Source organism: Taeniopygia guttata, chromosome Z (assembly GCF_048771995.1).
Source record: "Taeniopygia guttata chromosome Z, bTaeGut7.mat, whole genome shotgun sequence".
In the NCBI taxonomy this organism is placed as follows: Eukaryota; Metazoa; Chordata; class Aves; order Passeriformes; family Estrildidae; genus Taeniopygia; species Taeniopygia guttata.
Window position 1 is genome coordinate 48,087,711 of NC_133063.1, and position 9,663 is coordinate 48,097,373.

The window sequence follows — 9,663 nt, forward strand, 5'->3', positions numbered from 1 at the left end:
TGTCCGGCTGCTGCCGCGGCCCCCCAGCCCCTTTCCCCCACACGGAAAGCGTTCGAGGGTGGATGTGGCGCTGGGCAGCCTGGGCTGGTGGAAGGCCTATGGCCCCAGGACCAGGGCAGTGACCCTACCCTTGGGTGCGACACTGGTGAGGCCACACTTCGAATGTCCAGTGAGTGCTCCTGGAGCCCTCACAAGACACATGAGTTTAGAGAAAGGTCAAGGAGCTGGGGAAGTGTATGGAGCACACGGCTGATGAGGAGCAGCTGAGAGAGCTGGGGGTGTTTGGAGAAAAGGAGGCTCAAGGGGAGCCTTATCATTCTTTGCAAACTCACTGAAAGGAGGGTGTAGGTGTGGTTTGGCCTCTTGTCTCGACAGGACAAGAGGATGCAGCCTCAAGCTGTGCCAAAGAAGGTTCAGGATGAATATTAGGAACCATTTCTTCACAGAAGAGGTGATTAGATGTAGGACTGTACTGCCCAGAGAGGTGGTGGAGTCACCATCCCTGGAGGTGTCTAAGGAAAGGCTGTACACCATAATAATTTAATTTAACACTGGCTGTACACCATAATAATTTAATTTAACACCATCAGTGCTATGGTCTAGTTGGCATGATGGTGTTCTGTCACAGGCTGAAATCAAAGATCTCAGAGATCTTTTGCAACCTGGTTGATTCTGTGATTCTGTGTCCCTGTCCGTGGCAGAGGGTTGGAGCAAGATGATCTCTTCCAACCCAAATGCTCTGATTCCATGATTCTATGTATATATACATGTACCTGTCAGGTGAACTCAGGTGAGCTCTCAACAGTTTTCACTTCAGATTTTGGAGATGGGAGTCCCTCAGTTCTGCTTAAACAGCACCTTTTCAAACCTTGAGCCCTTTGTATGTGGCACACCAAAAAACTCAAAAAAAATCCTATCAAAGCTAAATTGCATGTAAGTTTTCAGGCAGTGTAATTTATTGCAGAATTAAGGTGTTCATGCTGTAGGCAAGGATGGCTTTAACTTTTTAGTTCACAGTTAGAATATTGCACTTAACCATATTGAGATATATAAATACAAAGATATGTAAAATAGTTATTTAATATATAAATAAAATATATTAATAAATAGAGGGTTGGTTTTAATGAGTTGTTTGTTTGTATTTTAATTTGTTGTTGTTGTTTATTGATGTTTTTTCTTCCTAACTGGACCTTGTTTACCAAGAGCTCTGAGTCAATCTGGAAGTGACTTTAGCTTTCACTATTTTCCACTCCGCCAATTCTTGCATCCCCTCCTTTTGTGACTTGGTGACAATTTGGTGCAGCATAAGAATAGCAGATGAACAATTCTGATCCCAAGAGGATCTGGATCAGTCACGCACAAACCACAAGTGTTTGCTCGTTGTTCCTCTTCTGGTTTTTGAGACCTGTTGATTATTCACAGTCAACTTACTGTGCAACATTCTGATTTTTATCTTTCTGGGTGTTTGTTAATTAAAATGTCCTACTGCACCAGCTCAAATGCCAAACAAAGCTGAAGGATATAGCATCACTGTTATTTTTATCAAATTAACGTATGCTCAAAGAAGAGATACCACAATAGCACTGCAAGCTGTGTTTCCTGGAAATTTAATTTCTGAGTTGTAATTAAACTCAAACATTTATTCATTTAGTCCTCTCTGAGCAACTTGGATATTTTCCTGAGGATTACAGTCCAGATGACAGGCATGTAATTAACCTGGGTCATTTCCTTTGCCTTCTTTTAACATAGTCACTGTATTAACTTTTTTCAATTTCTTTGGAGTTAACAAGGTTTATTGAGAGCCATATTTAGAGACCAAAAAGAGGTTCCAAAAAGCGATTTTGAAAGCCTCTATGCAAGCTATCCTGGTTTACTGATACAAGTTACTTAGCTGCAATGCTGCTGTTTAATTTTTTTTAATGTACTGTTATTGGAAAGAATTTAATCTTTGTCAAATCTGATAATATTTACCTATTTTCCCAGAATGCAAAGCTATTTGTTGAATACATTTTCTGACAGGAAAGTTAACAAATCTTACATTTCACTTTAGTAATATCATTGGTATAATTTGCCTTGTACCTACATTCAATTCACATTCAAGCATGACTTACATTTTCTCTAATTCCTATCTTAAAGAAATTTTATCATCTCTATTTTTATCAATAGAATGCACTGTTTGGGCTCGTACACTTATTTTCACTTTCCCACTAGATTACTGTGGCATTTAAGTACATTTTCATTTTGTCCTGAATGCATTTTAAAGGTCAACTAATGGAATGTTCATTATCAGCTCATAATTTTTTTTTTTTTTTTTTGTCATTTTTATCCTTTCCTGAAGGGCCTCAAAGGACTTACCATTACTTCAGTTTTTTAAAAATCAGTCTTTTAAAATAGTTGCTTTAATAGTCTTTAAAAAGTTGCTAGTTATAGTATTGATTTGCCCTGTTTTCTGTATTTTGTTACAAAAGTGAACACTTATGGGTTAATTGTTTTTAGTTGATCAATTTAATTTTTATTATAATGAGGTGTCCAGTGAACTTTCTTATACTTAACAGTCACATTTTTGACTTAGAAACTCAGGTGTCTGCACAATTTGAATGGTGTCATTTCAAACAAATTTATTTCTTCATTATTAATTTCAGTTCTGACTCGTTGTCTGATGAAAATAAACAAAGAAGTTCAGTGTGAATCAAATCAAGAACATATATACTAGAATTTCGAGCCTTTTTTTTTTTTTTTACACCATTGCAACACTTATACACAAAACCAAAATCTGAATTAAAAGGACATCAAAGAGGACATGTTTCAGCACATTATTTTGTTGTTGTTGATTCCTTCTACTCAGGAGAGAGCTGGTGGGCCAGAGAGGAGCACTCTCTGGATACTCACCTAGGAGAGCCTTTGTCACGACCTTCATAACTGATTTATTTTACAATGCCAAGCAGTATTTGAAAAGTTTTTCTGAGTCTTGCATGGCTTTATCAGGCGTTCAGAAGGCTGTAGCCCCCAGCATTGCAATGTGTGGTTGACTGTTGATTGTTTGGTTTGGGTTGCCACTGGGTATCTTGTGGGGTACAGACTCCTCTTCCTCCCCCATCCCAGTGCCAGTGGTATCCAGAGAGTTAAGTCCCAAAACCTTCCAAACACTCTCTTAAGAAGTAATAATGCAAAAGCACAGGCTGTGGTCTATAAATAATTTTGTTCATCAGTAAATTGACCTTGTAATGCATCCTAGTTTATCCTTTAGCCCATCTCTGGCAGAATGCAGTAGCTAGCATATTTTTAATTGCTGTTAGCCACCTGGGAGGTTAAAATAAAAAGGAAACGAGCAAAAGCATGAATCTGAGAGTGCTAGTTGCCATTGCCATGATTTGCTTCTCCATGGGAGCAGGGATTACCTCAGTGATGTCAGCAGGAAAAGTGATTGCAAGTGTGTTGGGACAGCAGTTCCCAAAAGAGTAACTTTATTTACTATTTATTTACTTTAATATAGCTCCTATCTGAGGTAGGAGCTCACATTCTCGTAATTACAAACAAATGTTTCACAACTTGAATGTCAGGAGCATGACACAGAACTGGTTGAAGTGAGAAATTGCAGACACCTCACTTTAACAGATGTGCCAGGCTCTGCAGCTTCAGACACAAAGGGTGAATCCTACTGCTCCTGTCACAGTATTATCACAATACATAGGTGGGCAGATTTTCTCCTGAAGAACAGTTAGATAGGTTGTGCATGTTTTGAAGCTGACAGCAAGAAAACAGGAGTTGTTTTCCAGAAAAAGCCTGCTGGCTCTGTTATGGCTCTACCATCCAGCAGTTTCACCAGTCAAGCTTGTTTACATTCCTGTCTGTATCTTCCATTCCCTCCCAGTGAAAACTTGACACTCCCACTTAGGCCAGCAAAAGGATGTGTCAGGTGGATTCCATGGCTTGAGTCCATGTGAGGATCTGACTTAAAAACAACAGCCAAGAAAAAGGCCGTATTCCCCTGTATGGTTTCAGGGATCTATTGACAGGACAATCTCATATATAGGCTGATCACTGCTGAAGGAGCACTGTGCTGGAGCACAAAGTGTGGAACCTCAAGGATCAGGACCAAATGGTGACAGGAATTCCTTAAGGCCAAAAAGTCTTCAATACCATGCTGATTAAAGATATGCTGCTTGAGTGCTAGACTAGACATTGATGCCAGAAAATTGGAAACAAACCGTTGTGAGATTTGTTCTAACCAATATTATCAGTGTGATCTCCAAGAACAGGATTTTCACTGCCAAGAAGAATCAAGATGCTGAAAGGTACAGAGTGATGAAAGGAGAAGATCAGAGCTATGAGGCAAGACAGGTGAGCAGGCTTGTGTGTGCTACTGTGTGTGGGAAGAAACCACAGTTAATGATCAACTGACTGTAGAAGTTGTGTCTGGTATACAGAGATCATGTAATATTGTCTCTTTCAGTTTCAGCTGCACCTGCTTTACTTATGCTGTTGTTTTGGTTACTAAATAAATCCTTCAATAGCCAGGGTGGACCAGCTGGATTTTTCTACTTGGTTTTAGGAATGGGCTTTCCAGCACTAACAGCAAATTAGTCCAAGTAAAAAAACATTTACTGATGACACTAGCTGCACAACAAACTCTAATTTGGCTTTTAATGCCCAACAGTTTGTACGTTGTTTAAATTGTCAATTTATAAAGTCAAAATTTGCCAGTGTACCTTTTCCAATACCCATTTTTAAAGCTTCTCCCTGAAGATGATTCAGGGACAATATTTTGTGCTTCTAAAAAATTTCTGTATTTAATTACTACTTTCAGTAGCATGAATTCCAGTATTCAACACTGAGCTCATATAAAGTCAGATGCAGCCACTTAGTAATAAAATTTATCTTTAAAGGACTTTAAGTTAAAAACCAGCACATGTTGCTTTTAAGTTTTTCATCTACAAATACAATAACTTGTGGATTTTTAGAAAAAGAGTGACTGCCATTTTAGGAAGACAAAAGGCAAAAGGCAGACATGAGAAAATGCTTTGCACATTTGCTTGTTTAAAAACCTTTTTTTTTTTTTTTTTTTTTTTTTGAGTATTTCCAGATTCTCTCATTTTCTTATCTCCAGGAGACTTCAAATGATTGCTAGTTCCTGAAATCTTTGTATTGTAGTAGCACCTTCCTCCTTGTATCTGAGTGAAATTCTTCAGCAGCAAGGATCTGTACTGGTTATTTTAATATTAAAATTACAGTACTGAAATCGTAAGGACAAAGTTATTAGTCAGAGTGCTGTTTGTAATTGAGATGTCTTTTCATTTCTACACAGGGGTCCTGTTCAACCAGCATTCCTAGGAAAAATGTGCAGTTTTCTTGACAGATGTTCATTGTGCAAAATGAACCCTATGAAACCTTCTCCAAAACTGTCTTTGGTGCTTTAGCAAAATGTAAAATATTTAATGCAGTGAATTTCTTACAAGTTCAGCTTCGAAAAATCTATACTTCACATCCTAATGTAACAAATGCTTTACTATCTGCTCCTTGTAACACAGAAAAATACTCATCAACTGATTAAAAAATATATCAAGCCAGATGGCGCAAAGAAAATGTTTCCACAGAGTTGTAATTTACAAGATAAATAGTAATTAGAGCAGCATTCATGTTGTCTAAATAGATAGTACTTGTATGCATTTGGAGTGTGTGTAGAATAAATGTCAAATACTCTTGGTAGATTTATACCCTCTTGTTACGATCAAAGACCCATGCAGAGAGAATCAAATAATGAATGGTAATTTTAGAACTGTAAATATGAGGCAAATAGAGCCATGGGGTCAGTGAGGGAGAAAAGTACAGATTCCAGGAACTAGTAGTCCCAGTAACTCAGAAAAGGTGTGTGAGCAGCTGAGAAATAGAGGAAAAAATCTAGAAGCATTTGATAGCAGCCATTTCTGAGCCTCCATAAAAATTGTTGTAAGAGAGATAAAGCTGCATTGCCAAGTTAGCTTGCTCCTGGGAAATCAGCCAACTGCATGACACTCTCTGTGATGCTCCTGGCAGAGGTGGCACACCCTGCTTGTGTGGGGTGGTTGGTACTCCTGACGGCAGACAGGAGGTTGTGATCACAAAGAATGCCAGAAGGTTTTTAACTCTGGTGCAGATATCAGTACCTTCTGTAGTACCTTCTACCCAGGGAGCAAAAAACACTGATTAACATTTGTAGATTAAATACACTGACATCTCTGGAAGAATGTCTAATTAGTTTGCTGAAGTTATCTTTCAAAACATGGAAGAAGAATAAATCCAAGGCAAGTCCTGGGGAGCACTCTGTCTCTCTCTCTTGCTGTGAAGTGTCTCGCATGGTTGACTATGACAATAGGAGAAAATTCCAGAAGATGGTTTTTGGAGGGGATGTACTTGCCCTTGGCTGGGGAAGTTCAGAAGTGAGACTCAGCATCAGAGCACTCCACAGCACTGTCACCTTTCTGTGTTGGCCTGAAATCCAGGTGCCTCTTCTGACTGCTAGGTAGAGAGCTTCAGAGTATTGTCCTGTGAACTGATCCCCAAAGGATTAGTACAAGTCAAATATGGATTGATATTTTGGAGCAGTTAATTCTGCACTGGATCATGTCTGTGATAAAACATGTATGTTCTGTATTGTAAAATGGTATTATTGCTGTATCATTGTATGGGATGTCTTTTAAAACAATTTCACTGGCAAGCACTTTACCATCTATGCAAATATAAAAATCTGCTGCAAAAGGGCTGCTATTCAAAGAGAAGTCTTTTCATAGGGGATCTGCAAAGAAATTTTTAAGTGAATCTACACTGAAGACCATATTTCTAATTAACATTGGCATGATAATTTGAATGGTTGGGACAAAGGCTGTTTAGAACATTTAACTACATAATAGAGATTGATGAGCATTTTAGCATTGTTTCTAAGGTTGGCCAGTTATTAAAAATGTGTTGCTTTCCAGCTGAATAAATACATTTTCATAAGTCCTGATTGCATTTAAGAGTTCACTAATGAGCTACAAATATGTAAGAACTCCTGCTATGTACTAATATAGCACCAAACATAAGGGTACATGTACAGAACTAAGATCATATTATCACAGAATATTCTGTGTTGGAAGGGACCCACAGGGACCATCAAGTGAATGGCCCATATGGAGATGAAACCCAAAACCTTGGCATTATTAGCACCATGCTTTAACCAACTGAGCTCATCTCAGGATTGAGAAGTGCAATATTTAACTATGAGACACAGAGTGAGGTGAATCTAGATTGTCTTCTGTTTTTTAAAATTAGTATTTGTACCTATCACAGTGAATTCAAACAGAACAGAAACATGACTAGTAGTCAGGGACTGGCAGAAAACTCAGAAAAGAAAATACAGTTTTACCATCAGCCTTGTACTTCCATCAAATGCTCATTTTTCTGCCTGTTAGTGTATTTTTTTTAGCTCCCTGAAAGGTAGATTGAGGAAGAAGATAGGGAACTGGAAACTTTACTGTTGAAGGCAAAGAGACAAACACCAGACAAACAAACAAAACAACAACAGTAATACACAGCAGAGCTGGAAAGGTTACAGGACTCTTTTTCCTAGAGATGGTGATATGGGGAAGGAGGACTCATTGTCCAGAAGCTTCTCTGGCTGCAGTGAACTGGCAGCCTGGTGCTTTTCCCTGCATGCCCAAACATGCAGCAGCAGTGAGCCTGACAAAAACAGTGTTGAAAAACATGGCAAGAGAATGGTTCCCCAAAACTCTTTTCTGTATCTGGGAGGAAAAGGAAAGGAAGTGTGAAAACATGCTTGCATCCCTTGTTCAGTTTGGTGCACTGGTGTCTCACTAATCCACTTGCTTCTGGATTGTATTTATGTTTTTCTAAAGGTACTAAGTTCTTGCAAATGTTACCTTGATCTGGCCAGGAAAAGCTTTCCTTTCCTGTTGAACCCACGCACATTAAAAACTCCAAGCCAGAGCAATGGTATCTGTCTGCCCCAGAGCCTCAGGCTCAGAGCAGCAGCAGCAGCGTGTGGCAGATGACCCTCAGATCACTTTCCTGTGCAGTTTCAGAGCTGGCTACACAACACAGCCTCCCAGAAATCTGCCTCTCACAGCTCCTGGGGGCAGTGGGATGCTCACAGCAATAAGCTATATCGGTGAAGCCAAGATTAGACCTTCAGGGCTCAAATTATTTCCCCAGGGAGGAGAGATGGAAAAGGATTATCACTGGTTGCAAATTAAGATGGAAGTTGGAAACAAAATCTTAGAGAAACTCAGCCAATAACTAGGAATAAAAATACATCCAGCTGCCTAAAAAGGTGGCCTTGTGTGGTGCAGGAACCTCTAAACAACAGGAATGCATCCATGAGGGAGGCCCTTGGCTGCAGCAGAAGAATGAGAGGAGCTGTACAGTGTATCAGTGTTTTCACCTGCATAGACAGTAAATCAATATCTCTGCCTGGTTTACAAGGCATCTTTGGAAAAAAAAAGTATATATATGTATATATATGTATATATATATATATATATATATATATATATATACACACCTTTCTGCTCTTGCTGAGGTACAACAAATGACATCTGAGCTGTCCATATTTAGCACAGAATATGTCACACTGATGAGTCAGCCATTTGCATCAAGGTGTCCTACTTTGGTATGTATGGGCTTTTCTCACTAAATGTTTTCTGTAATATTTGCTTAGGTACCAGCTTAATTCTCTTTGCTAAGGGATAAAAAAGTGGTTTTAATCAACACCTATTTACTACACAGTTAAGCCCTTCAGAAAGAAAATTTTAGAAAACCACAACCTTAGTAACAAATGCAGAGACAGAACAAAAGCTTTTACTGGCCTTAATGGTCAAAACACTCCTGTGGCTGAAACTCAGCAAGGTGATCTCCCACTGCTCAGAGCAGGAGAGCAGGACCAGACACTGCACCAAAACAAAGAAAGCACTCCTTATCCTGGAAGAATGGTCCCACTCTGAAACACAGGTCTGCAAAAAAAACCCAAAATCAAACAATCCCAAACCCAAAATTAGGACTTTCCCTCTTCTTCAAATCAAATGTATTCTGTTTCCCTCTGTGCAAACTCAGCCTGGAACTGGAGAAGCAACTTGTCATAAACATCCTGCAGCCATAACCAAAGCATTATTTACATCTGCATGACCCCAAGGTTATAAATTGGCCTCCGATATGAATGTCATGTTTGGATATGTTTTTGTTCATCATTATTAACACAAGGCTAATACAAAGTTCTAAGTGTTTCTGACATCCTGTTTTATGACAGGAGCTATTTCTGATGCTTTGCAAGGCCATGTTGCTCTTAGCTATACTACTGCATTGTAAGTAAAACTTCAGTAAACAATTTTTATGAAGATGTCTGTAGCAGGGACTTCATTTTGCTATTAACAAGAGGAAATACAGTATAGAATATGAAGGATCAAGACTGTTTAGGGAAGAAGATGACATTTTTACCACTTTCCTTTGGCATGTTTCTTTTGGAAAGATGATGCTGCACAGAAACTTGAAAATAGATAGATAAAACTATTTCAAAGGAGACTTTTTCTATGGCTTTTTAGCACAGCTGGCAAAAAATTTAAAAATCAAAATTCCTTATTCTCCTTCATCTGCCAATTTACCTTCTGTGGGAAGACTGGGCAGTTGGCCATCTCA